The sequence below is a fragment of the Hypanus sabinus genome, chromosome 2 (genome assembly GCF_030144855.1).
Source record: "Hypanus sabinus isolate sHypSab1 chromosome 2, sHypSab1.hap1, whole genome shotgun sequence".
Classification (NCBI taxonomy): domain Eukaryota; kingdom Metazoa; phylum Chordata; class Chondrichthyes; order Myliobatiformes; family Dasyatidae; genus Hypanus; species Hypanus sabinus.
Window position 1 is genome coordinate 90,572,920 of NC_082707.1, and position 25,792 is coordinate 90,598,711.

At 43.6% G+C, this 25,792-nt stretch overlaps 1 long non-coding RNA gene across 1 annotated transcript; it reads left to right on the forward strand.

Annotated features, from left to right (window-relative positions):
- Positions 1-1,644: 1,644 nt before the first annotated feature.
- LOC132381154 (uncharacterized) lies at positions 1,645-21,786 on the forward strand. Its single transcript, XR_009507958.1, has 5 exons — positions 1,645-1,906; positions 8,246-8,311; positions 16,231-16,324; positions 17,085-17,191; positions 20,801-21,786. It is a non-coding gene; the product is annotated as an uncharacterized LOC132381154 (long non-coding RNA).
- Positions 21,787-25,792: the final 4,006 nt, after the last annotated feature.

Consider the following 25,792-nt stretch of genomic DNA (forward strand, 5'->3'; position numbering starts at 1 on the left):
TCCGAGAGGGATGGTACCAGATTCTCCCACGTCCATTGAGTGCAGTGGTTTCCAGTGAACAGGAGTAGGTGTGAGGGAAAGCTTTTCTTCTTATTGGGAATCTACTAGTGGAGACCAGATTTAGGAAACTTGCTTGGTTTCTATTCAAATCCAGAAGCATTCACAGTGATTGATTATGTGAGTGTGTTGGTGAGGTGATACTGGCACAACAGGGGTTCTAGATTAAAATGTGCTGTGGGTCAAGTAAATTCCTTCCAGATTTCATTGCAGGTTCTGCTTTGAAGAGCAGGACTCTTTGTTCTGGAATACCTCTCCAGAAATAATGTTTTCAGTTCATTTTGCCTATTTAATTTTTTAATTACTTTTAACACAAATGAACAAGAAAGAGCAGTTCATCTCTTAACCCTAATCGGAAGTAAATCTATAAGCAGTCCTGAAGAAGGGTCTCGGCCCGAAATGTAGACTGTTTATTCAGTTCCATAGATGCTTCCTGGCCTGCAGAGTTCCTCCAGCATTTTGTGTGTGTTGCTTTGGATTAATGGCATCTGCAGATTTTCTTGTGTTTGTTTTACTACAAACATTGTATTGGTTGAGGCAGTCAGAAATGAGTTCTCAGTTTTATTTGGTTAGAAAACTATCGACTGGACAAGGAGCTGTGTATATTTGAAATTGTTTGAAACTTTTTTGTAGTGTTGAATTTGTTCTAATTTTATCAACTCAGTTTTTAAAAAAAAATGCAAACTATTTTACCATTCAGCGTTTTATTGATGTGATCATGTGAAATGGTCCTTGTTGTCCTATTATATTTATTTCAAGTGCTGTATTTTTTATTTTTAAATACTTCAATGTAGAAAGTTGTTTCTAATGTCAATTTTGTGCATATTTCTAACTATCGTTGTGCCCCAGACCCTATTTGTGTTTTTTTTCAATAGAGTTGTGTTTCTTTTGGGAGCTCCATCTTGTAAAACACATTTGTTTATATCTGGGGGAGCTGTAAACATTCTTTTAAATATTCATTGCTTAACGCCGGTAGCGGTTCCCTGGGTTTCTGGCGGACACCGTCCGCAGCAAAGCGAGCCCCTTGTCCCTGTGGTGTTTTTTTTAGAACAATTCTGCAGCCAGACAAGAATTAAAATGCATAATTTAACGAGGCTGGTTGAACTGGGGTGCCTAAAGATGTCAGCGGGACTTCTCAACCATTTCTTCCCCACCTCTCAGCGGCGCCCAGGATAAAGCATTGGGCGGACGAGAAATTTTCGGTTTAAATTCGCAAATATAAGGAGGAGTTTACAAAGCGCAAAAAAAACGTTTCACACTCTGCCCTGACGCTGGGTGGCTTTAAACAGATTTGAATAATTGTCTTTAACACTCCTCGCTCTATTTATTATAGCAACTTCTTTGTTGAGGAACGAATTCGGGCAAGTTATTGAACCATCCATTTTCAAGGGAGATGCTGTGCGAAATTCCCACTAGAACTATAAAACCAACTTTTGTGTATTTTGTCTATATTCTGGCGGCGACTAATTTAACATTCCCGAAACGAAGATAAGAGTTTCGAGCCGCCTCTGGTTTTATTTCGAAAGCAATAGCGACTTCAGAGCCCTTCCAGTGCCGTGAGGTCGGGAAGCCTTGTATCTTGAACCATGAAATTAAATGGGAACCGATTGGATTTTTGCATACTGATTGGCGAGCCCATGACATCACTGCGTTATACCCCTCCTCCCTCCTTTTTACTGTTTGCTGCCTGAATCTCTCTATTTCCACGTATCTTCAGTTTTTGTCCCTTTTTTTGTTGTTTTTGTCACATACTTTATTCCCGCAAGCCAAAAATAAATCCGGAGAAAGACGGAAGGAAATTCTGAAAGGAGTTTTTTTTTTAACGACAAGGGACGGCGGAGTATTAACGGTGAGGACACCCCCTCCCCTTTACTTGTCCACCTTTTTTGGGTAGGAAAGGGGTGCTAAGTGGCGAGGGGACGGCAAGGCTGCTGTGCCCGAAGTTGCGTTGCTCCCGCCCCGCGTTACATTGTAGAAGGTTCGGACATTGTAAGTTTCGCGGCTTGTAAGTTTCGGGCTGGTCGCTGCAAACACGTGGACCGTCTCGCTCTGCTAAAGAATTATTACCTTCGGTCTCTGGCGCGGTGGGTGGGTTTTTTGTTGTGTATTACGACGGCTGTGTTTAGTTTGAATTTCGCAAAAAAAAACGTTTTGTTCTTTTGCTTATTGAAAAACAAAATCTCTTCCACCAGCCCTCCCCCCAAACACACTGAGAGATTGTACACGCTGGGCTGAAGTGCGCCACTTTTGTTAAGTTGAGTTGCAGCAGTCCTTTCTTCCGGCTTGTGGCCTTACCGTGTTCCCCTATTTGTCTTTCCACCTCTTTCCTTTCTCTCCCCTCCCCACACACCCCAAGCCCCCCTCTCTTCCGAAGAGAGAAACAAAGACAGTAGGAAATGCAGCAACGAGAGCCCGAGGCTGGGGGGAAATGGGTGGATAGGGAAGAGAACGTGAAACCGAAAGGGGAAATGTAGCCAAAGCAATGGGGGAGGGGTGGTGGAAAATCTCTGAAATTTAGTTGTAAAATCTGAACCCCTCCTCCGGAACTAACCGTACGTTCAAGTCACAACATACGCGCGCCTTTCTACCCAGCTCCTTGTCCTTAAACGCACATGAACTGAGCACAAAGTTAACTGCAAAGCGTTTCCTTTTTTTTGTCGAAACCAATTTAGGGATTAGGAACTTTTTTCCCTTTCTGCCAGGTTTTTAAATTTTGGAAGAACTTGAGGGTGAGAAAGACGGACCCCACCAATTGTATTTTTACTTGTGAAGTGCGAATTTGGCCCTTCGGAGCCACGTGCTCGTTTCAGTGCCGAATTTCTGTGGCACATTTGGTTTCTTGGTTGAGATTGGTCTGTAAGTAACTGCTGAAGATGTGCTGTGAAGCGAACCCCTCATTTCTCTAATGGTCCTGTAATTGGCCATAAACCATTGGCTGAGAGGTGCTTTAATTCTACAGGTGCTGCTTCTGGCTGGAATCTCCAATGGCAGGATTGACCTCACCTTCCGACTGAGCACCCTTAAAATTGAGCTGTGATGCATTGTGATTTGAGAGATTAATTCTGGAATGTAGGTGAGAGCATCTGGTGTGCTTTAAGTGGAATTGTTTGTGTATTGGGTGATTGTGTATTTGATTGTGTACCATGCAATTACAACGAGCAAGCCTTTTCACCTGTAACCTTTGCTGGCTGTATTTTACACTCAAGGTAGGGGTTGGGCAATGGTTACAAGTATTTTATTGACAATTCAGCTTATGTAGCCAACTGTTTTGTAATAATTACTTTTTCTTTACTGAAGATGATACCTTGCTAGCCTTTGAGCTAGACTCTAGGCCACAGGATGCTGTTTGTCTAATTTCTGGCATTGTGATGTGCACTGGTTTCTTTTCCTCCTTTTTCACCTCCCAAGTTACAGTCCTTGGAAGGGGTCTCCAGGGTAAAGTGGCTCTAGGCCTGCCTTGAATTACCACACACCAAACAAGGAGTGGAATCCCTTTCAACAGCTCTGTTGAAAGAGTTCGTGACTTGAGATGTGAAAGAATTCAGATTGGGTTTGAGTTGATACGCCAGTGGGGTTTGCAAACAAATCATGGTTGCAGGATATGACCCCACCATCATGGGGGTCATACAGTCCAAAACAAGCTTTTGGACAACCATTAACTTCCCATTTCATGCTAATTTTACCCCCATTTTATTGGGGTGATAAGAGTGGAATAAGCTGCCATCACAAATGGTGGATGCTGTTAAGAGAAATTTGGATGTGTGTGTGGATGGGAGGGATATGGAGGGCTATGGACCAGGTGCAGTTCCAGAGGACTAGGCAGATTAATGGTTCAACCCAGACCAAAGGGCCTGTTTCTGTGCTGTAGTGTTCTATCACTCTCTATTCCCTCTACATTCCCCATGCTCCTCCACTCACCTTTACAGTGGATTTTAACCTACCAACCAGTATCTCCTACAGATGGTGGGTTAAACTGGAGCACCAGGAAGATACCTATGTGATAGGGAGAGTGTTCAGACTCCACACAGATGGCATCTGAGGTCAGGGTTGAACTTGGGTTGCTGGTGATGCACCTCAACTTAGTGTTCCATAGTGCCTTGTTAAAACCCATCATGGTGTCCAACCACACCAGCTCCAGCAGGATCTGAAAGTCCCTTGAACTTTGCTGGCCTAAACTCAGAATAAACTTGCTGATCAACTTATAATAATATCTCAACCATCTTTATTTCAGTAACATTAACTGGCCATTAACTTGTTTCTGCTCGTGAGATCTGCTTTTCATAATGTGATATGTAAAAATAGGATGTGAAACTTTGGAACGTAAATTGTGAAGTGCTTTTTAAAAGTTTACTCTAGAGATGTCCATTTAATCTTTGGAGGTTTCTTTCTGAGAGATCTCTGCCTTTCTGAGAGACCTCAGTCCATTGTGGCTGCTCTCCAAGGGGGTTTGCGTAAGGGTGTTGGCATTGTTTGCCTTTTTGGTTGATTTCTTTACTGTAATAGTATTGAACAGTAGTCGTAGAGGGGAGAAGGTGTAGACTGAGCCTGTGTGACTCCCTTTGTATGAAAGTCCAGTAGTTTTCCACCCCCCACCCGCCACGATGCAGAAGCTTTCCTTCCAACTTGGTTCGATGCTGTGTTCACAAGGACAGTGTAAAACAACAATATCTGGGAATGTGGAGGGAGTTTGCTGGAGCCTTCTGCTTCCTGTATTCAGAGTTTTGAATTATACCACTTGGAATGTTTGACCCAAAGTGAAATTTCTTAAACTTTCCACACCTACCTTCTTTCTGCTCCCCAATCTTTGCTCTTCACTAATATCTCTTTGCCACACCCATTTCACTCCTCTCTCTTTGCTGAGGGCAATGACAACATTTGCAGTACAACTTAGTTGAGACTTAAGTGGTGGTTAGCATCTTTGTCTCAACAAGATTTTGTACCTGTTGAACATTTTATTAATATCAGCAACCTTCCAACTGGTGTTTTTTCTAATGTTTTGACTGTTGAACATCCTGCTTTAGACAGCAGACAGCAGCAGAATGCTGAGTCAGAGTGGGTTGGCTTCATTGGATAGGATTTACTTGACTTACTGTGACCTTAGTTTGTGAACCTAGAGTGGGAAGCCCAAGCACAGAATTGCTGAGCACCTGGATCTCTAGGTGGCCATCCATTTTGGTTCTCCTTTTCCACTCCCTCGCAGATGTGTCTGTCCTCTGCCTCCATTGCTAAGTCAAGGCTACATGCAAACTAGAGAAACAGCACCTCCGATTCTTCATCCTGGGCATCCTCCAACCTGGTAGCATTAAGATCAAATTCTCAAACTTCTAGTAACTTCTCCTTCTGTCCCTATATCCCTTTCCCCTTTACTCTTTCTTTCTGATATACCTGGTTCTCTTTATCTCCTTACGTGTTCCACCTTCCTCTTAGCAAATTCCATATCTTTAGCCTTTTGTTACTTAGACCTATCACCTCCCATCTTCTGATGCCATTCCCATTCTCCCCTCTCCCTCATCTGCCTTTCATCCTCCTTCACCTGGATCACCTGCCATTACTAGCTCAACCCCTTCCTTCTACTGTTTTAGCTTGGCTTTCTCTCCTCTTTCAGTACAGAACCCTTGACTGTCCATTCTCCCCCACAAATGTTTAGTAGCCTACTAAATTCCTCCAGCACTTGGTGCGTTGTCATAGAATACCCACTGCTGAAGTGCTTTTGCTTATGGAGAGCAGGCAGCCTTTTTTAGCTGAAAAAGTGAGGGGAGGGGAAAAGTGAAAGATGCAGTCTGGTGGGTAGAGTTGGTGGTCTGGAACCTATTTAAATCAATATGTATTTTTTGGTTATGAAATGTAGAGCTAATATTTGGTCAAATGGAGCATCCTTCCTTCCACTTGCATCTTCTGTTTTAAGTTGGACTGTGACAATGTAGTTGATCAGCCATGATCTCAAAATGGCGGTGCAGGCTCGAAGGGCCAAATGGTGTACTTCTGCACCTATTGTCTATAATGCACTTAACCCTGTTTAGTTCTCAGTACCAGTAAAAGTGGGGAGAGGAATGAGTCAAATTGAGGTAGTGAGCAAGGAATTTAATATAGTAGTTAGAATTGTTATCCTTTGTGTTGCTGTTTTTTTTTTGTCTTAACAGTTGCATACAACCAATGTTAATAGTTGACTCACTAAGTTCAGTTGGGTTTGGCCCAGACTATTTTCATTCTGTCCTAGATCAGAGCTGGTAACACTGATTTTGCTCTACTTTCATACTAAGGCCAAGGGTTAATCCTTTAAAAATATGAAATGATATGCAGTAAAAGAAACTGTTGTTCAGAGACCTGTAGGGATAACCCTAGCGATATTCTGAGTTGCACGTACTGATGCAAGTAGGTACAGGAAAAGAAGTTCAGTTCCAGTCCTGACAGATTATTTTCAGTGCTCACCCTGTGATCTATGTTGGAAAAGCGAGGTGAAGAGTAGTTGACTGTTGAACATCTGCACAGTATCTGCAAAAGCATCTCAAGTTTCTGATAGTATGTCATTTTAACCTTCCTTCCCATTCTTACATGGATGCATCTGTCCTTGGCCTTCTCCGTTGCTATAGAGTGGCCAAATGCAAACTGGAAGAAAAACATCTCATATTCTGCTTGAGTAACTTAAAACCTGATGAGATGAGCACTGAATTTTCCCTGTGTCTGGTAACCCACATCCCTGGTGTTCTCCACCCACAGGCTTGCATGTCTCCTGCGTCTCCGTTCTCAACCAACCCCATCCCCAATCTCATCCAGTTCCAAGTGTTCCATGGGCTGGCTCCTCTTGTCCCCCACCAGCCTCTGTCCCACCACTCACTTGTACCGCTATATATTCTTTGCTCTTCCTCCGACCTCATCTCCACTGGTATTAGTCCTTTGGGGGTGGGGAGATGAATTCAAATACCCGTATTAGTCAATATCCCCAGTTTTATATAATCCTTGTTTAATTTGTTTCATGATTGACTTTAATTTTTTACTCTGGATTTGTTTCTTGGTAACCTCTTCAGCTCAGTTTCTCTAAGCAGAAACATTAACTGTGACGGGATAAATTAGGATAAAGTGTTGAGAACAGCTTACTCTGGTTGGGAGACTGGCAACTCAAGTACAGAATGCCAAGATCTGGGTGCTCTATTGATCTTTGACTAGTACGATAGAAGGTGGGTCTTGGTATCCACTTGTTCAAGGTTAACTGTGCCTCAACTGGCCATCGGTTTAATATTCCTTCATTTACCTCTTCCTCCCAGCAGAACAAACACAGAATGGCAAATCAGTGCAAACATCAGAATGTAAACATTTAGTCTTTCACTACGATGATCCCACTGGAATGATGACCATGTATTGATTTTGAATTTAGGAGATGTTTTGAATTTAATAATTTGTAGCCTTTCACATTGATTTGGCGTTGTGATCAACATAGAAATTTTGGGTTGAAGGTGTTGCTTTTATCTTCTGTCCTGTCTTCCTGTCTGGACACCTTTACTCGAGTTGCATCAGACATTATTTGATCCATTTGACATTTAGTACCTGGGTAAACTCATGAAGGATTTGCATGTTGTTGAGTGTTGCATCTACTTGAACTGGGCTGCCACTGTTTACCTTTCTTCTCAGAACATCGTTCTTCTGGTGTTGATGCTCTGTCTACTGGTGACTTTGCCCATGGACCAGTGAGCCACACACAAGTACTGATGCTGTTTGTTCAGAGGGCAGGATCGGGATTACTGAGCCTCATCCAGCATTGCCTAATGTGTACAGGGATTGGTTCTGCTGAGTACCGCGCGATACAAAATTCAAGTTTCTCTGTCTTTTGCAAATCTATCTGTCAAAGAACTTTGCAGCTGAAGTATGCTTGCAGCTATAAATGTTTTGGCAACCACCTTATTTCTTAGACAGCAGTGTGTTTAAGTGACATTTGCTAAGAACTGACCATTTGGCCAGCTGGGAAGGCAGGCATGATGCTGGTTAATATACAACCGTTTTGGTGATGGAACAAGTGCAATATAGATTCCATGCTCAAATCTCTGGGATGTGACTTGAATCCTTTCCCCTTCATTAGCTTAGCAAACCACAGTACTAAGGCTCATTTGTTGCACTGTTACAAAAGTGACTACAATTGAATGGAAAATCTGGAGTCTATCTTGACAATTATTTTCTTATTTCATTTGCTTCCCAGATTGAGCCGGACACTCTCACCAAGGAGAAGTGTGGTGAATGGAATGGCTGGAGTAGATCAGAGGAGGTGAGTGCTGGTTGTTGCGGTTTTATTTTGCTCCTGGTTAAACTCGTATGTCATATTGTGCACTTTGTGGAACAGCCCTCCCCGGTGATGTGTTCTCGGTAACTCTGTCATGCACCCTAGATGCTGTCCCTCATTGGAACACTACCTGCTACCTGGGTCGACTCCCAAGTGCACTCAGAACCACGCTGGGGAGCCCCTTAAGATGCAAGAAATTCCATTATGTTTGTGGGGAGGTGTTGACATCCATCACGGTGGTGCTGTGGTTAGTGTGCCGCTGTTACAGCTCGTGGTGTTCCAGAGATCGCCGTTCGATTCTGACACTGTTCTCTGTAAGGAGTCTCCGTACCTGCTCCCTGTGGAATGTCTGGGTGTTCTCGGGGTCCTCTGCTTTCCTCCACAGTCCAAAGGTGTAGCTGGTGGGTTAATTGGTCATTGTAAATGGTCCCATGGTTAGGTTGGAGTTAATTTGGTTTGTTAGGGGTTGTTGGGGTGGAGTGACTCAAAAGGGTCTATTCCGTGCTGTGTCGCTATATAAATAAGTATAATGGTAGCCGGGGACATGAAAGGGTTGAATAAGGAGTACATTTTGGAGAATCCCCGGAAGCATAAACTTTACCCATCAGTTCCTTTTGGGTCCCAGCTAGTGCTAGTCCTTGCTGCTAGATTCTCATTCAGGTCATTTGCTTTTGTTAATTTAGAAGGTTCAGAAGGGAATATTTCTTGTGGTGTGACCTTGATCATAAAGCTCAGGCAGAACATTGAGAGGAGGCCAATGTTGGTGAATTCTGGATTTATCTCTGCACTCCTCTCGTGCATGTTCTGAAAGGACACAGAACTTGGTGCTTCGGTCTTGTGCGCCTGTTCACCTGTTTAGCTGAGCAATCTGAAGTTGTGGTAGGAGTGTAGGGAGTTGCTTTGAGCCTATCTCCTAACTCTTAAATTATATAATCCTCACTGTTTGCCTTGTATGATGATCAACTGGGTTCAGATTAAGGTTGGGAAATGGCAGTTTTTGACCTGTTTGTGCCTGAGGTTTTGTGGAGGGCTCCCCTTCTTTTTCTGTTTGTATTGTTCATGTTCATCCCTGGGTAGAGCGGCTGCACAGAGAGCATCTTTTGGGGGGGGGGGGGGGGGTGAGAAATTCTCTCTCTGGGCCTGAGTCATTGCTCTGTAAATCTTGGCTCCTCTTATCTGGCATAGCTGGGCCATCTCATTATTCCCTTTTTAAAAAATTTTGTACTTCTTGTGCTGGAACGGGAGACCGTTCAGCCCGCCAAGTTTATACTCACTTTCAATGCGTTCCCCCTATCATAAACCACTTTCTCTCATAAACTTCTGAACTCTTTCTGATTCTCCTGTCAGCTGCCTACACTGTTGGTTGATCCTTGGGAGTGGGAGGACACCAGAGCATCCACAGGATGCTCGCAGGGACAATGTGCAGGTTCCACACAGATAGCATCTGGGGTTAGGACAAACAGGGATCCCTGAAACTGCAGCTTGGTTACCTGGCCTTCAACCCATTATTATCCTCACTATTGCAGTATATCAAAATCCACTCCCTGACTTATTTCTAGAACAAAATCCGCGATTTCCTTCATTGTTCGGCTCCCAGTTGGCAGCACGAGAATTTAAGGACACTTGTAAGGGAGTGCTGAGTTACTCAGGGCATGGTTAAGTGGTGTTTGTTGTATAAATATTTCTGTTGTAGAGCAGTTCAAGGCTGCTTGCTGGCATAGTGCCAGCAGTCAGTGAGTTGTTTATAGGTGTGCTCGCTGTGGGCAAGGAAGAGGAAAGAACCTAGTGCAAGTGTGGCATTAAGAAAGGGGCTGCGTGGTCTTGCGTGTTGGTACTTGACTGTGGTTTAGGTGAGGAAAAATACAGTGGCTACCAAGGTCAGTGCATTGATACGGGTTTCTACTGTGTCTGGCCTAAATAGGAAATGGTGGAACAAGTTGGGTATGCTGCAGAATGTAATCTTCAGTCATTCAGTGTGGAAACTGGCCTTTTTAGCTACACTAGTTTGATAAAGGAGCAGAATTAGGCCATTCAGCTCATCTAATCTGCTATATCACTCAATTCACTCAATCATAGTTTTTATTTTAACCCCATTCTCCCGCCTTCTCCCATTAACCTCTCCCCCCCCCCCCCCCCGATTAAGAACCTGCCAACCTCCGCCTTGAATGTACCCAAAAACTTGGCCTCTGCAGCCCCCTGTGGAGCAGCAGCAAAATTCACGGATTCACCATCACCAAAGAAATCTTCATCTCAGTTTGGAAGTGTTGTACCTTTACTCTGAGGCACTGGCACCCTTACTAATGGAAACATCTTCTCTCCACATCCACTCTATCTAGGCCTTCCAGTATCTGCTAGGTTCCAAAGAGATCCATCTTTCTCCATTGAGTGCTGGTCCAGAGACACTAAACTTTTCATTCCTGAGATCATTTTAGTGAACTTCCTCTGAACCCGCTCTTGGGTTTGCACATCTTTCTGTGATACTGGGCCAAAGTTGCTCTCAATGTTTGAAGTGTGGTCTGACTAATGCCTTACATCTTCACTTCCATGTTCTAGCCCTTTCAAAATGAATACTACATTGCATTTGCCTCCTTACCCTTTCGACATATCAAAGAACCTGAACCAAAACTCCCGAGTCCATTTGGACCTCTTAAGTTCTGAGTTTTCTCCCCATTTAGAAAATAGTTCACACGATTCTTCCTACCAAAACTGCTGTGATTCAACTGCAGTCAGGACAATTTGTAGTGGTCATTTAACCTACAAATCCGTCTACCTTTGGGACATGAGAAGAAACCAGAGCACCTAGACTAAGCTTGCATGGTCACCTGGAGATCATGCAAACTCCACACAATGAGCACTGGAGTCAACATTGGAACTGGGCCTCCAGAACTGAGAGGCAACAGCTCTGCTGGCTGTACTACTGAAGCAGAGGTTAACGACACAAGGACTGATTTGCATCTAAGAACTGGCTGTCAATCATTTACAGGAACTGGACAACATAGCAAAGGGCAATCCTAGACTTCTTGCACACGTGGTTTGTTTGGATGTTGTTAAGTTTTGGTTGGAGTGGGCGATAGATATATAGAATATGCATTTATTATGTACCTTTAGTGACCCTTGCAGCAGATGAACCTGCAGAAGTGCACTCACAAGCTTAATTAGGATGTTGACCAGATGGTCAGTTGCACCCATGTTGCGCCCTGGTCAGTTTTTAGTTCTTCGACAAAGTGTTCTTGAAGAAGTGCTGAGGGAACTTTGTATCTCTATAAAAAGGATGATGCAGCCTCAGTGTACATCCTAATCAGTAAGGTGTCACCCCAATACTGCCACATTCCCTGTTGCCTATCTTTTGCGCTCAAGCACACAACCTGAGTGATAGGACATCCCACCCACTTGGCCATCGTTTGAACCCGGTACAAAAGAACCTCTGGCATCTAGCCTGGACACATTGGGTTGGGGAATCTTCAGCCTACACGGAACAACCTTCCCGAATCATCAAGAGCTGGCTGGGCCAGTCTCTTAAGTACAAGAACAGCTTAGAGCCTGTTGACTTGAGGATGTTCTGGGGGAGTCTTATTTAAGGAAGCACCTGTTTTTTTAAAAAACAAACGGCTGTAGTTTTGGGGGATTGAGAAGGAATGTTAGAAGAATAAAGATGGAAGTAGAGGAAGGTTGGTGTAATCTTTTGTTAAATTATGTTTAGCTGTGTGAAACTTCTTGCAAGTATGGGAGGTGATAATTTTTTTTCAGTGGGTGGTAGATACAAGACAACCGATGGGTTGACTGGGTGGAGCTGACAGGAGTTGACTTAGCATTTAGCTTTGTAAATCTTCCCCATTTCCTGATGATCTGTCTTCTAGGCTTCTGGTACTAAGGCGCCAGCCGTTGAGGGCTATTCAGTGAGGTAAATTCTGCCAGACTCTTCAAATGTTGCCGGGGTAACCCAAGTCGTGCTTATTATCTGCCCAGTGGGCTGGTTATCCCAGACCAATGCTTGCGATTCATTTTCCCAATCTTAGCCTGCTCAGGATGATCAGGGAATTACTTTCTTTGTTTTTTCATTGTTTTCTTGATTAAAACTCAATTTACAGGTCAAAATACATTGTTTAATAAGTCAGTACTCTCCAATATGTTTTGGCACCTTGGCCCCAGAGGAATCCTGTGTCATTTGACTGTATCCACCTATGGTTTGAGTGTCAATTAAATTAGATTTGACATGATTACCCTGACCCCAATCACAGGGCTAGGAATAAAGTGTTCAGATATTGGGGTGCACATACAAATTCAAAGTGTGAATGGTACCAGAGAAGATTTGATGAATATTGCCTGGGTTACAGTGGAGGACCACCGAGCCCTTTTGTAAAATGCCTCGGTCCCTTCAACGACTCCTACTGAGCAGACAGGGCTCTGGTTTGAGTCTCTCTTTAATTTGCTTCGTTAATAGAACAACAGTAAAGAAGCTGCCATACCAGGTAAAGGAGATGAGTCTGTGGTCTGCTCTAAAAGACTGCACTTCAGTCAGTCAGCCTCCCTCAGGTAATGCTATGCTCGGTTGTGTGTGTGTGTGTGTCGAACTTGAACTTCTGACTGAAGTCAGATGGCTACTAAGTTTGCCTTGTTGCCTCTGGATACCATCCTCCCCTTGGGGTGGTGATACGAGCACACAGGATCACTTGTAACCATGAAGGGAATTGTGATTATTTGCTGCATTAGCACAGATCTTAGGAATTGCTTGTTCCTTGGAATAGTAGCAATTTACACAGGTGGGTGTTGATTTTTTGGAAAATTTTGTAGAGGAATACAAATCTACAAAACATTTGGGTCTGGTTAGCCTCCAACACGATATGAATATAGATTTCTCCTTCTGGTAGAAATTCCACCCACCCTGCCCCCAGTTCCCACTCTAACCTTGCACCTCTTCTCACCTGCCCCTGGGTCTTCTCCTTCCCTTTCTCATTTTTCCACTCTCCTCTTCAATCAGATTCCTTCATCTGCAGCCCTTGACTTTTCCAACCCACCTGGCTTCACCTATCACCTTACAGCTTCCCCTCTTCCCTCCCCCCCCCCCCCACTTTTTATTTTGGTGTCTTCCGCTTTCCTTCCTGTTCCTGAAGAAGGGTCTTGGCCTGAAATGTTGACTGTTCATTCACATTTATAGATGCTGCCTGACCTGCTGAGTTCCTCCAGCACTTTGAGTGCTTTCCTGTTGGATTTTCAGCATCTGCAGAATTTTTCCTGTTTACAAAAACCTAATTGAGCCATTAAACCAGCAAATATTGTTACAAAGCATCAACGTCGTTAATATTATGCTCTGAACCATTTAAGAGTGTTACCCAGGACCAGAGTGAGAGGACTGGGGTCTTGCCCCACAGAACCTTTGTGATGATAGTATTGAGCTTTGACGTATCCTCAGCACAGACTTCTGCTTCGTATCTGACATTGGTTGTTGATTCAACAACTTCCGCTTCCTTTTTCATTCTCCCATCTTGCTCTCATTCACACTCCGTGGTGCTGGGAAGAGCTGTTTAATGGTCGGCCTAGCTCGCTATTTCCTGTAAGGAGGGACATAGCTACTGAGAGTTATTGAGCTGTCGGTGACAACTTGCTGAGTGACCTTGTGGTTAGTGTCTGTGTATCGCCTCTATCTGCTTTTCCAGTTCGGTACAGTTGGTTCTTTCTGTTCAGGGCCAAGCTCAGGGCTAGTAGGCAGATAGTGTCTTTGTGACCTGATTTCATTGTCTCAGGCTATTTCCAATCATCTGCCACCACTCCCAACCTCCATGAGTTGTCCCAGCCCACTTCAGTGGCGTGTCTCTTATTCATTGTATGTTCTTTTTTGTGAAAACTTTGGCCCATGGACTTAAGTCTCAAGCTCTACCTGTAACATTTTGGAGGTTCAGCGAGATACCTGGGGCAGTTACATCCATGACCATCTGACAGGAGAACTGGTGGCACTGAGGAACTCTTCTGGGAAACATGTTATAGGGGCAGTGTATTACAACCAAAGGTGGGGAGAAATATTGTGAAGGTGTCTGTATGAGATGGGACTGTGTGCAGAGAAGAACCACGTGGTATTAAGCTGGAGAGGCAAATTAATCCTTGTGGCCTCCTGTATCCTGCAGATGTCACATTTCCAATGTGCTCGGTATCTAGTGATTCAAAGATGCTTAATATGAATTAGAAATAGTGGAGGTCATCCTAACTGATCTTTTTAATATGTAATATCCTGCTCCCTGAACTTATTATTGGTTTGCATTTGCTCTCCTTAACTATAAATTTATAATATTACCACAACCAATTAAAAAAAAGTTGGAGTTATGTGGCATTTTTGAAATGCCTTTTGAAAACTATGATAAACCAGGGTCCCTGTCAATCACCCCACCCAACTTTATCTGGCCAGTTAGATATATTCTTTAAAAGCTATTCCATTTGTAAAATATACTTTTTATTTTCTCTTTCACGTAACTGTTTTCACTGGCTAACCTAATGACTTCATAAGTTCCCATTAGGGCTGTAAAGTTCACAGTAGTAAATTTCTGAGATTGAGTATATCGAAGTTTGCTATTGGGGAGGATTTGGTTTCTTTTTAGTCACATGTCAACTCGAGAGCTTGCATGTCAGGTGCCTGATGAAGAACATTTGCAGTTCATTGCCACACGACTCGGTGCAAAGCTCACCCTTGTGTACGCACACGTGGCCATTGTGTTCTCCCTTGCATTGCCAGAGCAATGCCTGTGTTCATCAACAAAGCCTGAGGCCTGTTGATACAAGCCATCCATTAGGCCTGGAATTTACTGACCAGCAGACTGAAATGTTACATTGACTTAAAATTAATTTGGGATTAATGTTAACAGCAAGTATTGGTTGAATTGCTCAACAGACACATAAATTATTGATCTGCCTTGCTAGTGCTGGCTGTGAGATGGTTATTGACAATGTTCTCCGACACCTCCATCATACTTCTACTGAATCTCCTTTTCTTCTCTGAAAATTGGCACCAGATATTCTGCTCCCTTTTGGCACCTTGCTGAGGTTTAAAACTATGACCAAGCATGTTGCTACTAGATCAGTCAGGATCAGGCTGAAGGAGAAAGTAGTGGCCGGGGGGAGGTGGGGATGATCACACATTTCGTGCTCCTGATCCCTTGTTTTATTCTAGTCTTTTAGATTAGCTTCACATCACTAAAGCACTTACTGTTAAATGAAATTTAAATCCATGATCCTTCTGGGTTGCTAGTGCATGGTTGGCTTGATCCTCTGGTGTAGGATTCGGTACAATCATGGTGTCTGGAGTACAGAAATGGACTCTTCGGCCCACTGAGTACTGGCCATCAGTTGTTCATTTCCATTGATCCCACTTTATTCTCCCCCTTTGTTTCATTTGTAACGTACCCAGTGTCCCACTCAACTATGTTTTAGGGGCAATTTATTGCAGAGAGTTAACCTGCCAACCCACACCTGCTTGGATGTGGGAGCACACTGGAGCATCTGTGGGAAGTTTATTTTATTTATTTCCAGCTACAGCGCAGGACGGCCCTTCCAGCCCAACGAGCCGCGTGCCCGGCAACTCACCTACTTAACCCCAGCCTAATCACGGGATAATTTACAATGCCCGGCTAACCTACGAATGGTGTGTCTTTGGACTGTGGGAGGAGACCCGGAGTGCCTTGGGGGGGGGGGTGGGGAAGGGGAGATCCTGCATGGTCAAAAGGAGAGTGTGTAACCTCCGTACGTGCGGCACCTGAACTGAGCTCCGGCACTCCGAGCCGTGATAGTGCAGCGATAACCGCTGCGTTACTGTGGCTGTTGTTGATTCCACGGAGGAATGCCATTCAGCCCATCAAGTTTATATGTTTTGCTAGTGTGTGTTCCTGTAAACCATGAGCTCCTCTCTGATTCTTCTACAGGAGGCAGTCAACCCACACTACCTTCGGGACGTGGAAGTTACCAGGGCGTCCAGGCAATGCTCAGAGGTGGATCTCAACAGACATGGTGCCTGAGGTCAGGATGAATCTGTGTTGCCCGCATCTCAAAGTCGGAAACGATGTCTGCTTGCGGGAAGTATTAGCTGAAGTAGAGCACGACAGACAGTCGAAGAAGCAGACTGCTGCAGCTCATAGGTTTTGTATTTTGTATCTTATGCTCTAGCGTGTGAACTTCAGGTGTAGTGTGCTGAGGCTGAATCTTGAAGGGTGCTCAGTTTTGCTCGTGTGTGGCTCCTGCCCTGTAGAGTCTACCCAGTTTATGTATCCGTGACTGAGCCCTCGGGGGCCGTCTCTGCACTCAGCAGCCCAAAGCCCCTGCATCACTGGAGGGCTGATTTGAGGTATTGCTCTGTGGTTCAAACAGGGCGCACTGTGGACGTATTACATACCCAGTGTTGAACTGTGTTGAAATATTGGCAGGGAGGGGGTGTGGGTGGGGATGATGGGGAGAAGGAGTGATGTGGATTTGATTGTCTTGAGGTCCCCTCCTGGCATGCTGACTCGTGCTGACACACTTATGCTTTGCTGGAGTGTTTGGCCTGTGAGTGCCTGCTGTCTGTTCTGTGACATGCATGTGAAAAAGCTTGCGGTGCATGGACTACTGTGGTGTAGAGCAGAGTCCTCTTTTGATGAACAAAACCCTCAATGAGAATTGTCTATACCTTGCGGATATTCGTTCTCTCTGATGGGTGACCACTGTGGGGGAAATTAACTGTAAGTATTGGAAGTATAGCAGCATTCCAGTTCATTTTAACACCATGCACATTTATTCACAGAGCACAGAACACAAGCTGCTGCTCACCAGCTCCAATGTCTTCCCAAGAAATGCCATCAAGTGCTGATAGTTTTTAGAACTACAAATGTGAATAACTTGCTGTCAGAGGTAGGTATAGGTGGATGACTATCTCTCCACTTCCTCTTATTTCCTTCAGGGTATCCTCTCTATCCTTCGTTTTGTCCTCTTCCATGTCTGCCTTTTCCTTCCTGCACAGTTTCCCATAAGGACCTGTCCTGGGAAGGCACCCGTCCCCACTCCATATCTTGTGAACACCATTCAAATTGGCAGCATTCGGTTGCCTGTGTACGTTGATCTTTCTAACGTTCTTCCTCACCGCACCAGTTCTCAGGCAGCTTATCCAATGCCGGGTGACATGTGAACAGAATTGTCTTCCAAATACTTGACGGGCAGACGGTCTTCAAACTCCATCATAGACTTTTGCCAGCTAATCCATCTCTCACCCTGGGTCGGAATCAGATACAGAACCTGATTGTACAATTTAACAAAAAAGTCCCAGAAAATGTGCGAATCACTCATCAGATCAGGCAAGCATCACTGGAAAGAACATTCAGTGCTTCAAATGGTTGTGACAAAGGCTGCAGACCTGAAACGTTACTTTTTTCAAAGATGCTGCTCGATCTTTTACTTTAATTTCAGATTTTAAGTACCTGCAGATCTTTGTATTTTTCTTATTATTTCCAGCTTGAGTATTATTTCCCACCTCCCACCTGCTCAAGCAAACTGGCAGAAACTCTCGTCACTTTGGTCAAGATCTCTATTCTGGCTCATTATTCTTCTCTAAACCTTTGGTCATCTGTGACTTGCCACCCTTGCCCATGATCTTTGCTTACTGCCTTCTGACTCCTAGTTAAGAAACTAATCCGATTTTCAAATTCTCAATGCTGTTTCTAATTCCTTTTGTTATCTTACCTTGCTTATCTTTCTAATTTAACCATATAACATATAACCATATAACAATCACAGCACGGAAACAGGCCATCTCGGCCCTCCTAGTCCGTGCCGAACTCTTAATCTCACCTAGTCCCACCTACCTGCACTCTGCCCATAACCCTCCACTCCTTTTCTGTCCATATACCTATCCAATTTTACCTTAAATGACACAACTGAACTGGCCTCTACTACTTCTACAGGAAGCTCATTCCACACAGCTATCACTCTGAGTAAAGAAATACCCCCTCGTGTTTCCCTTAAACTTCTGCCCCCTAACTCTCAAATCATGTCCTCTCGTTTGAATCTCCCCTACTCTCAATGGAAACAGCCTATTCACGTCAACTCTATCTATCCCTCTCAAAATTTTAAATACCTCGATCAAATCCCCCCTCAACCTTCTACGCTCCAATGAATAGAGACCTAACTTGTTCAACCTTTCCCTGTAACTTAAGTGCTGAAACCCAGGTAACATCCTAGTAAATCGTCTCTGCACTCTCTCTAATTTATTGATATCTTTCCTATAATTCGGTGACCAGAACTGCACACAATATTCTAAATTTGGCCTTACCAATGCCTTGTACAATTTTAACATTACATTCCAACTTCTGTACTCAATGCTTTGATTTATAAAGGCCAGCGTTCCAAAAGCCACCTTCACCACCCTATCTACATGAGACTCCACCTTCAGGGAACTATGCACTATTATTCCTAGATCTCTCTGTTCCTCTGCATTCCTCAATGCCCTACCATTTACCCTGTATGTTCTATTTGGATTATTCCTGCCAAAATGTAGAACCACACACTTCTCAGCATTAAACTCCATCTGCCAACGTTCAGCCCATTCTTCTAACCGGCATAAATCTCCCTGCAAGCTTTGAAAACCCACCTCATTATCCACAACACCCCCTACCTTAGTATCATCGGCATACTTACTAATCCACTTTACCACCCCATCATCCAGATCATTTATGTATATTACAAACAACATTGGGCCCAAAAACAGATCCCTGAGGATCCCGCTAGTCACCGGCCTCCATCCCGACAAACATTTATCCACCACTACTCTCTGGCATCTCCCATCTAGCCACTGTTGAATCCATTTTATTACTCCAGCATTAATACCTAACGACTGAACCTTCTTAACTAACCTTCCATGTGGAACTTTGTCAAAGGCTTTGCTGAAGTCCATATAGACTACATCCACTGCCTTACCTTCGTCAACATTTTCCCCGAGCCCTTTAACCCTTGGGATATTTGCTGTGGTCTAATGTTTGACCTGCATTTAATTGTTCTCTTCTGGCCATTGTGCACTCAGCTGCTAAGAGCTAAACTCTAGAATTCTCTTAATGCTTTCTAAATCTTCTTTGAAGTACTAACTCCTTAATCAAGTTTTGGACCATCTGCAGTAAATTTTAGGTGCCTTGAGATATTTATTTAATCGGATATTATCGTTGAAATTGTTGTTTCCTCTTTTGCATTCTCCCTTCTGAAACTTTTTCTTCCTTCCTCTGTGCCCTCAATGAACCCCACTTCCCCAAAATTACCTTCCCTTACCCAATTGACATGGAGTTCACAGGGTAAAAGTTCCAGATCTCCAAGTGAGGTGAATTTCTTGAACAGATTTTTATGCCTCTTCTCCTCTGACCAGATGGGGCTATTTGCAAGAATCAGCTGGGGTTAACTATCAGACAGGACGTGGGACCTGATTAGCTATGTACTTAGATGCTCCTCTAAGAGCGCAGGCCGATAGGTCTAAGGCGTCACTTCTCTCTCGCTTGCTCCACACCGTGTCCATCAGCATTGCCCAGATTCTACCACTTACCTGAACAGTAGAAGCAATTTACAGCATCCGTTTAATCTCTCCGTGCTCCCACTTTCGGGATGCAGGAGGAAGCAGGATTCCCCCAGCGCTCCAAAGTGGTCACGGGGTAACATGTAATCTCCACACACTCGACACCTGATGATTGAACTGAAATCTCTGTTGCTGTGAGGCACCAGCTGTACAAGTTGAGCATCCCCTCTATCCTCGGGTAAAAAATAATCCCATTGACTCTGCGGGGCAAGTAAGCTCCACATGTCCTAGATAGACATTTCTCTCATTGCCACCAAAAACGGATAATCTAGTCATTACCTCATGTGGTGGGGAATTGGGCAACTGATTTTGTTTGGAAAGGAAATTGGTTAATCATAAAGTGTTTTGGGTATGCGGAAGGCACTGTATAAAACCAAATCCTTGTATTTTTAAACTTGTACGCTAAGCTGGGGGCAGGACAGAGAAATACATTACTCGGAGCACATATATAAAAATTACATGTCATACTGCAGTGTGCAGTAGTGTTCCTGGAGAGGCTGAGGCATTGTTTGAGCCCCTCGCTTTATTTGCTGGTAGCTTTGTTTTTGAATCGGATGGGGGTGGGGTGAGTGAGTTGGTAGGGGAGGGTGGAGTTTCTTTCTCTCTCTGAACTCTTGACAGTCCATTGTTCAGCTCCTGCTTTTTCTGGCCATCTGTAAGCCACTGCTCGAGAGCTGTGCACACAGAAGCCCCTGCCCACAGGGAGAGGGCACTGACCCTGAAGGCTCCATTGAATTCTGACTGGCCCTGGAATGCACTCTGCATTAGTCTGCATGACAATGATGATTGATGCTGCCAGAGTAGCCTTTGTTAGGGTCAGGGTGGAGAGGTTACTGAGGGGCTGTGATGGGTTTGGGTGGGGTAGGCTGCACAATGGACAATGAACCTGCCTCTCTCCTTCCCCTTCCAAGCGTGAGAACTGCAGCAAGGCTAAGCATTGGACAGAGACCTACATGCTCCTTTTAATCGGATATCTGCCCGTTGAGTCACTGAGAAATGGCTTCACCGGATGGGCTTGGGATCAATGCATCTTGAGAAGGGTCATGACTTCTTGTGCATCATGTGGGGAAGGGTATCCCTACTCTCCGGCAGATGTTTTATCTGAGGGACAGATGGATATTTTGGCTGACTGAACAGAAGTATCCTTTAACAGCTTGCGGGCCAAACGGAAATGCTAATGTGAAGTGTCTTTTTCTCCCTCTAATAAGTGCACAAAACTTTTCTCGGGTGAGGTTTGTTCTCCAAACCCTCACCTCTTTCAATAAGTTTGTGTCGACGTGATCCCGGGAAAAAAAGAGAACAGGTAATGATGAAAATACCTTTCTTATGAAAATGACTTTTTTAAGAAAATGTGTTCATGACTTTGAGATGATCCTGACGAAAAGTGGGGTTCCTGAAGAGTTTTTTTTACAATATTAAGTTCTTAAAGGGCACTGATGAGGAACAGGTAATCTGATAAACGCTGGCTAAGTTAATAGGAAGAACTCCCATGCTCTTTGAAATAATGCTGTCAAGTCTTGTAGAGCCACATGAGAAAATAGTGGTTGATTCATTATCTCACCTGAGAAATGACACCACCTACTGTTCAGCACTCCCTTGAGGCTGCACTGGATTTTCATTGCGGTATGTCCTCCGAGTCTGCGAGTGGGACTTATACTGAGTTCAAAGCCAATGAATACCACAATTGCTTTTATTCTTCAGACCAGAGTATTGCAATTAATTTCAACAGTGATGACCCATCCCCTATGACGTTCACCAACAGGTAAGACCCATGAGCTTATCTGCCACTTGTTCACAGTGTTATTAACGTGTTTTTTTTTGGTAAGGTGGGGTAAGGAAGGACATACAAATGCTTACTACGGTCATTCAACATCTAGGGTTGCTAGATGTATGAGAATTGCACAAAAAATCAGATATTCTAAGAATAAACTAAAGTAGATTTCCTTTATGTCATCTCTTTAGCATTTCAAATAACCATGTTTTATGTTGCAATTTATATTTTCAGGCTAGGTAGCTTTAGTATAAGATAAACCAAAAGTATATCAAATGAGTGACTGTTCACCATCGCATGAGGCGCACCTCTTCAAAGAGGATGTGGCTGCGAATCAGCCTTGGCTGCGCTGCCTACATGTGTAAATATAAAAATGTTACATTTATTTGTATAGCACCTTAAGATAAACTGTTTGAACTCATTATCATTAGAAAAAAAATGCTTAATATCCTTAAAGTTTTGCTGGCTGCGTGAGAATTCTGGTTGCATGATTATCAAAAAAAAAATGAAGTGATTACTGTAATATTTCCCACTGCCAATACCCCTCCCTCTTGTTAGTCCAACTAGGCACCGACTTTACTGGCATCCGTTGAAGTTTATGGCAGGTAACTCATTGCATATTAAAATGCCAGTTACTAGTTTTTAACTAACTGCCTGTTACGCTACTGGCACTTCGGGCAACAATGAAGGTCCTCCATCTCTGTCTATATAGAAGGACTCTTCATTACTGTTTCCGTAACAAGTTCTTTTTGACCAAGTCAGAGTTGTTAGCCTTCAGCTGAGCACCCCACCGCCACCTTGCCCAGAGGACTGGTGGACCTGCCCAACCTGCTGAGTTCCTCCAGCGTGTTGTGGCGGACTAAATAGTTTGGCCTCGACCTTTTGACCTGTTTGGCATGGGTGACCCTACCACAGGACAAAGCACAACTCCCTGACTCCAGCCAACATCACTCTCTAGGTCATTGAGACACACAAGCCTCCAAGCCCAACAAAAAGTTAGTGGTCCTCTTGTGTAAACTGATAGGTGAATTATCAAGTTAGGCCAAGAAGAGTCTGGTTCAAATCCTGGTGTGTGCATGATTTCCGTCGGAGCATTGTAAGACCTGGTGGGTGATGTCAGCTGTGGTTCCTGCTCCTGATACTCCATCTCGTGTCTGGTTGGTAATGCATGTGATGAGTGGCAAGGGATTAGACACCCCTACAGAAGGGCCGAATCCCATGAAGAGAGGCTTCTGGTGGGTGAACAGGAAGGGATGAAACAAAAGAAGTAGAATTTAATTACTTGCTGATCAGTCATTGGGAAAAGGACTTGGGGCAGTTGTTGGATTCAATTGTACCGACTACAGTCTGTTGTCTGTGCGGGGCTTACACAGCAGTCTGAAGCTTAATTTGGAAGCATTTTTATTTAACACCTATTTCATCAGCGAGCTCCTTTTAACCTGCCTTCCCCTCTGAGACGGGTTACTTCCATTTTCTGCTGTAAGGTGATTTGACTGGTTTGTAATGAAAGGCCCGTGATTTACTGGAAGGTTCACCAAAGCCGCTGGAGAAATCTGTTGTCATGGAAACCATTGTGTGGCCATCTGTCCGAGTAGTGCCAAAGTGCTGACAGTGCAGGTAGTGACGAGGCCTTCTACTGCAGTGTAAGCACTTAACGTGCTCCTCGAACACACCATCTTCTCCGAAGATCTGCTGAAGATCCAGTATCAGTTGTGCACCAACTATTCTGTGCATTGAATGTCCAGCCCTGCAACTCCGCTAATCGTTCAGACTTCAACATGTCAAATGCCACAATCAAGCACACTAATTTTATTTTTTGAACTCTCCCAGAAGCTAAGCATCCAATAGTGTAGTGGCTCTTTACATGGACTTGTATTCTAAACCTGTGCAAAATATTCCGAATGTGAGAAAATTTCAAATTCTATAGTGTACGGGGGGGGGGGGGGAATACAGGGCTTTCACAAATCATGACTATAATTCGATGGTTGTGGCAAGTGGAAAAGAAAGGGAAGTCAATTGATAAAGGAGTAGGTCAAGTGATGAGTTTGGTAGGTGTTGGTAATCGGAGAATCTGGATGTCTTTGCTGGAAGTAGTGAGAATTAATGCCAGCCACTGCAGGAAATTAAGAACATTAGCTATTTATTGCGAGAGGATTTAAACGCAAATGTAAAAATGTTTTGTTGCAACTGTACAGCAGCCTGGTGATGGCCAACTGCAATTTTGGTATCCTACCCAAGGGTACACATTTGATTCCTGGATTGACAGGTTTGTTGTACTTTTGACTTTGGGAGAATGATAACATTCAAAGAAAATTTATTATCAAAATACAGTGGCATGCAAAAGTTTAGGCACCCCTGGTCAAAATCTCTGTTACTGTGAATAGTTAAGTGAGTAGAAGATGAACTGATCTCCAAAAGTCATAAAGTTAAAGATGAAACATTCTTTCCAACATTTTAAACAAGATTAGTGTATTATTTTTGTTCTGTACAATTTTGGAGTGGAAAAAAAAAGGAAAGGAGCGCCATGCAAAAGTTTGGGCACCTCAAGAGATTTGAGCTCTCAGATAACTTTTTCCAAGGTCTCAGACCTTAATTAGCTTGTTAGGGCTATGGCTTGTTCAGTTGTCGTTCAGAAAGGCCAGGTAAGTAAATTCCAAAGCTTTATAAATACCCTTGTCCCAACAATCAGCAGCCATGGGCTCCTCTAAGCAGCTGCCTAGCACTTTGAAAATTAAAATAAATGATGCCCACAAAGCAGGAGAAGGCTATAAGAAGATAGCAAAGCGTTTTCAGGTAGCCGTTTCCTCAGTTCGTAATGTAAGAAATGGCAGTTAACAGGAATGGTGGGGATCAAGTTGAGGTCTGGAAGACCAAGAAGACTGCTCATAGGATTGTTAGAAAGGCAAATCAAAACCCCTGTTTGACAGCAAAAGACCTTCAGGAAGATTTAGCTGACTCTGGAGTGGTGGTGCACTGTTCTACTGTGCAGCGACACCTACACAAATATAACCCTCATGGAAGAGTCATCAGAAGAAAATCTTTCTTGCATCCTCACCATAAAATTCAGCGTCAGAAGTTTGCAAAGGAACATCTAAACAAGCCTGATGCATTTTGGAAACAAGTCCTGTGGACTGATGAAGTTAAAATAGAACTTTTTGGCAGTAATGAGCAAAGGTTCTGTATGTTTGGAGAAAAAAGGGTGCAGAATTTCACGAAAAGAACACCTCTCCAACTGTTAAGCACGGGGGTGGATCAATCATGCTTTGGGTTTGTGTTGCAGTCAGTGGCACGGAGAACATTTCACAAGTAGAGGGAAGAATTAATTCAATTAAATACCAGCAAATTCTGGAAGCAAACATCACACCGTCTTTTTTTTAAAAAGCTGAAGATGAAAAGAGAATTGCTTCTACAACAGGATAATGAGCTTAAACACACCTCAAAATCCACAATGGACTACCTTGAGGCGCAAGCTGAAGGTTTTGCCGTGGCCCTCATGGTCCCCTGAGCTAAACATCATCGAAAATCTATGGATAGACTCCAAAAGAGCAGTGCATGCAAGGTGGTCCAAGAATCTCACAGAACGAGAAGACTTTTGCATGGAAGAATGGGTGAAAATCCCACAAACAAGAATTGAAAGACTCTTAGCTGGCTACAGAAAGCGTTTACAAGCTGTGATACTTGCCAAAAGGGGGTGTTACTAAGTACTGACCATGCAGGGTGCCCAAACTTTTGCTTCAGGCCCTTTTCCTTTTTTGTTATTTTGAAACTGTAGAAGATGGAAATAAAGTAATCTTGCTTAAACTATTAGAGAAATGTATCATCTTTAATTTATGCCTTTTGGAAATCAGGTCACCTTTTACTTAACTGTTCACAGTAACAGAAATTTTGACTGGGATGCCCAAACTTTTGCATGCCACTGTACATGTATGTCATCATATACAAACCCGAGGTTCTTTTTCTTGCGGGCATACTCAAACCCATTGACGGTAATAGGACCAGTGACAGACTACACTTACAGGCCAGACACTGAGTGTGCAAAAGTCAACAATCTGTACAAGTACAAAGAGAAAAACAAAAATAATAAATAAGCAATAAATAATGAGAACATGAGATGAAGAGTGCTTGAAAGTGA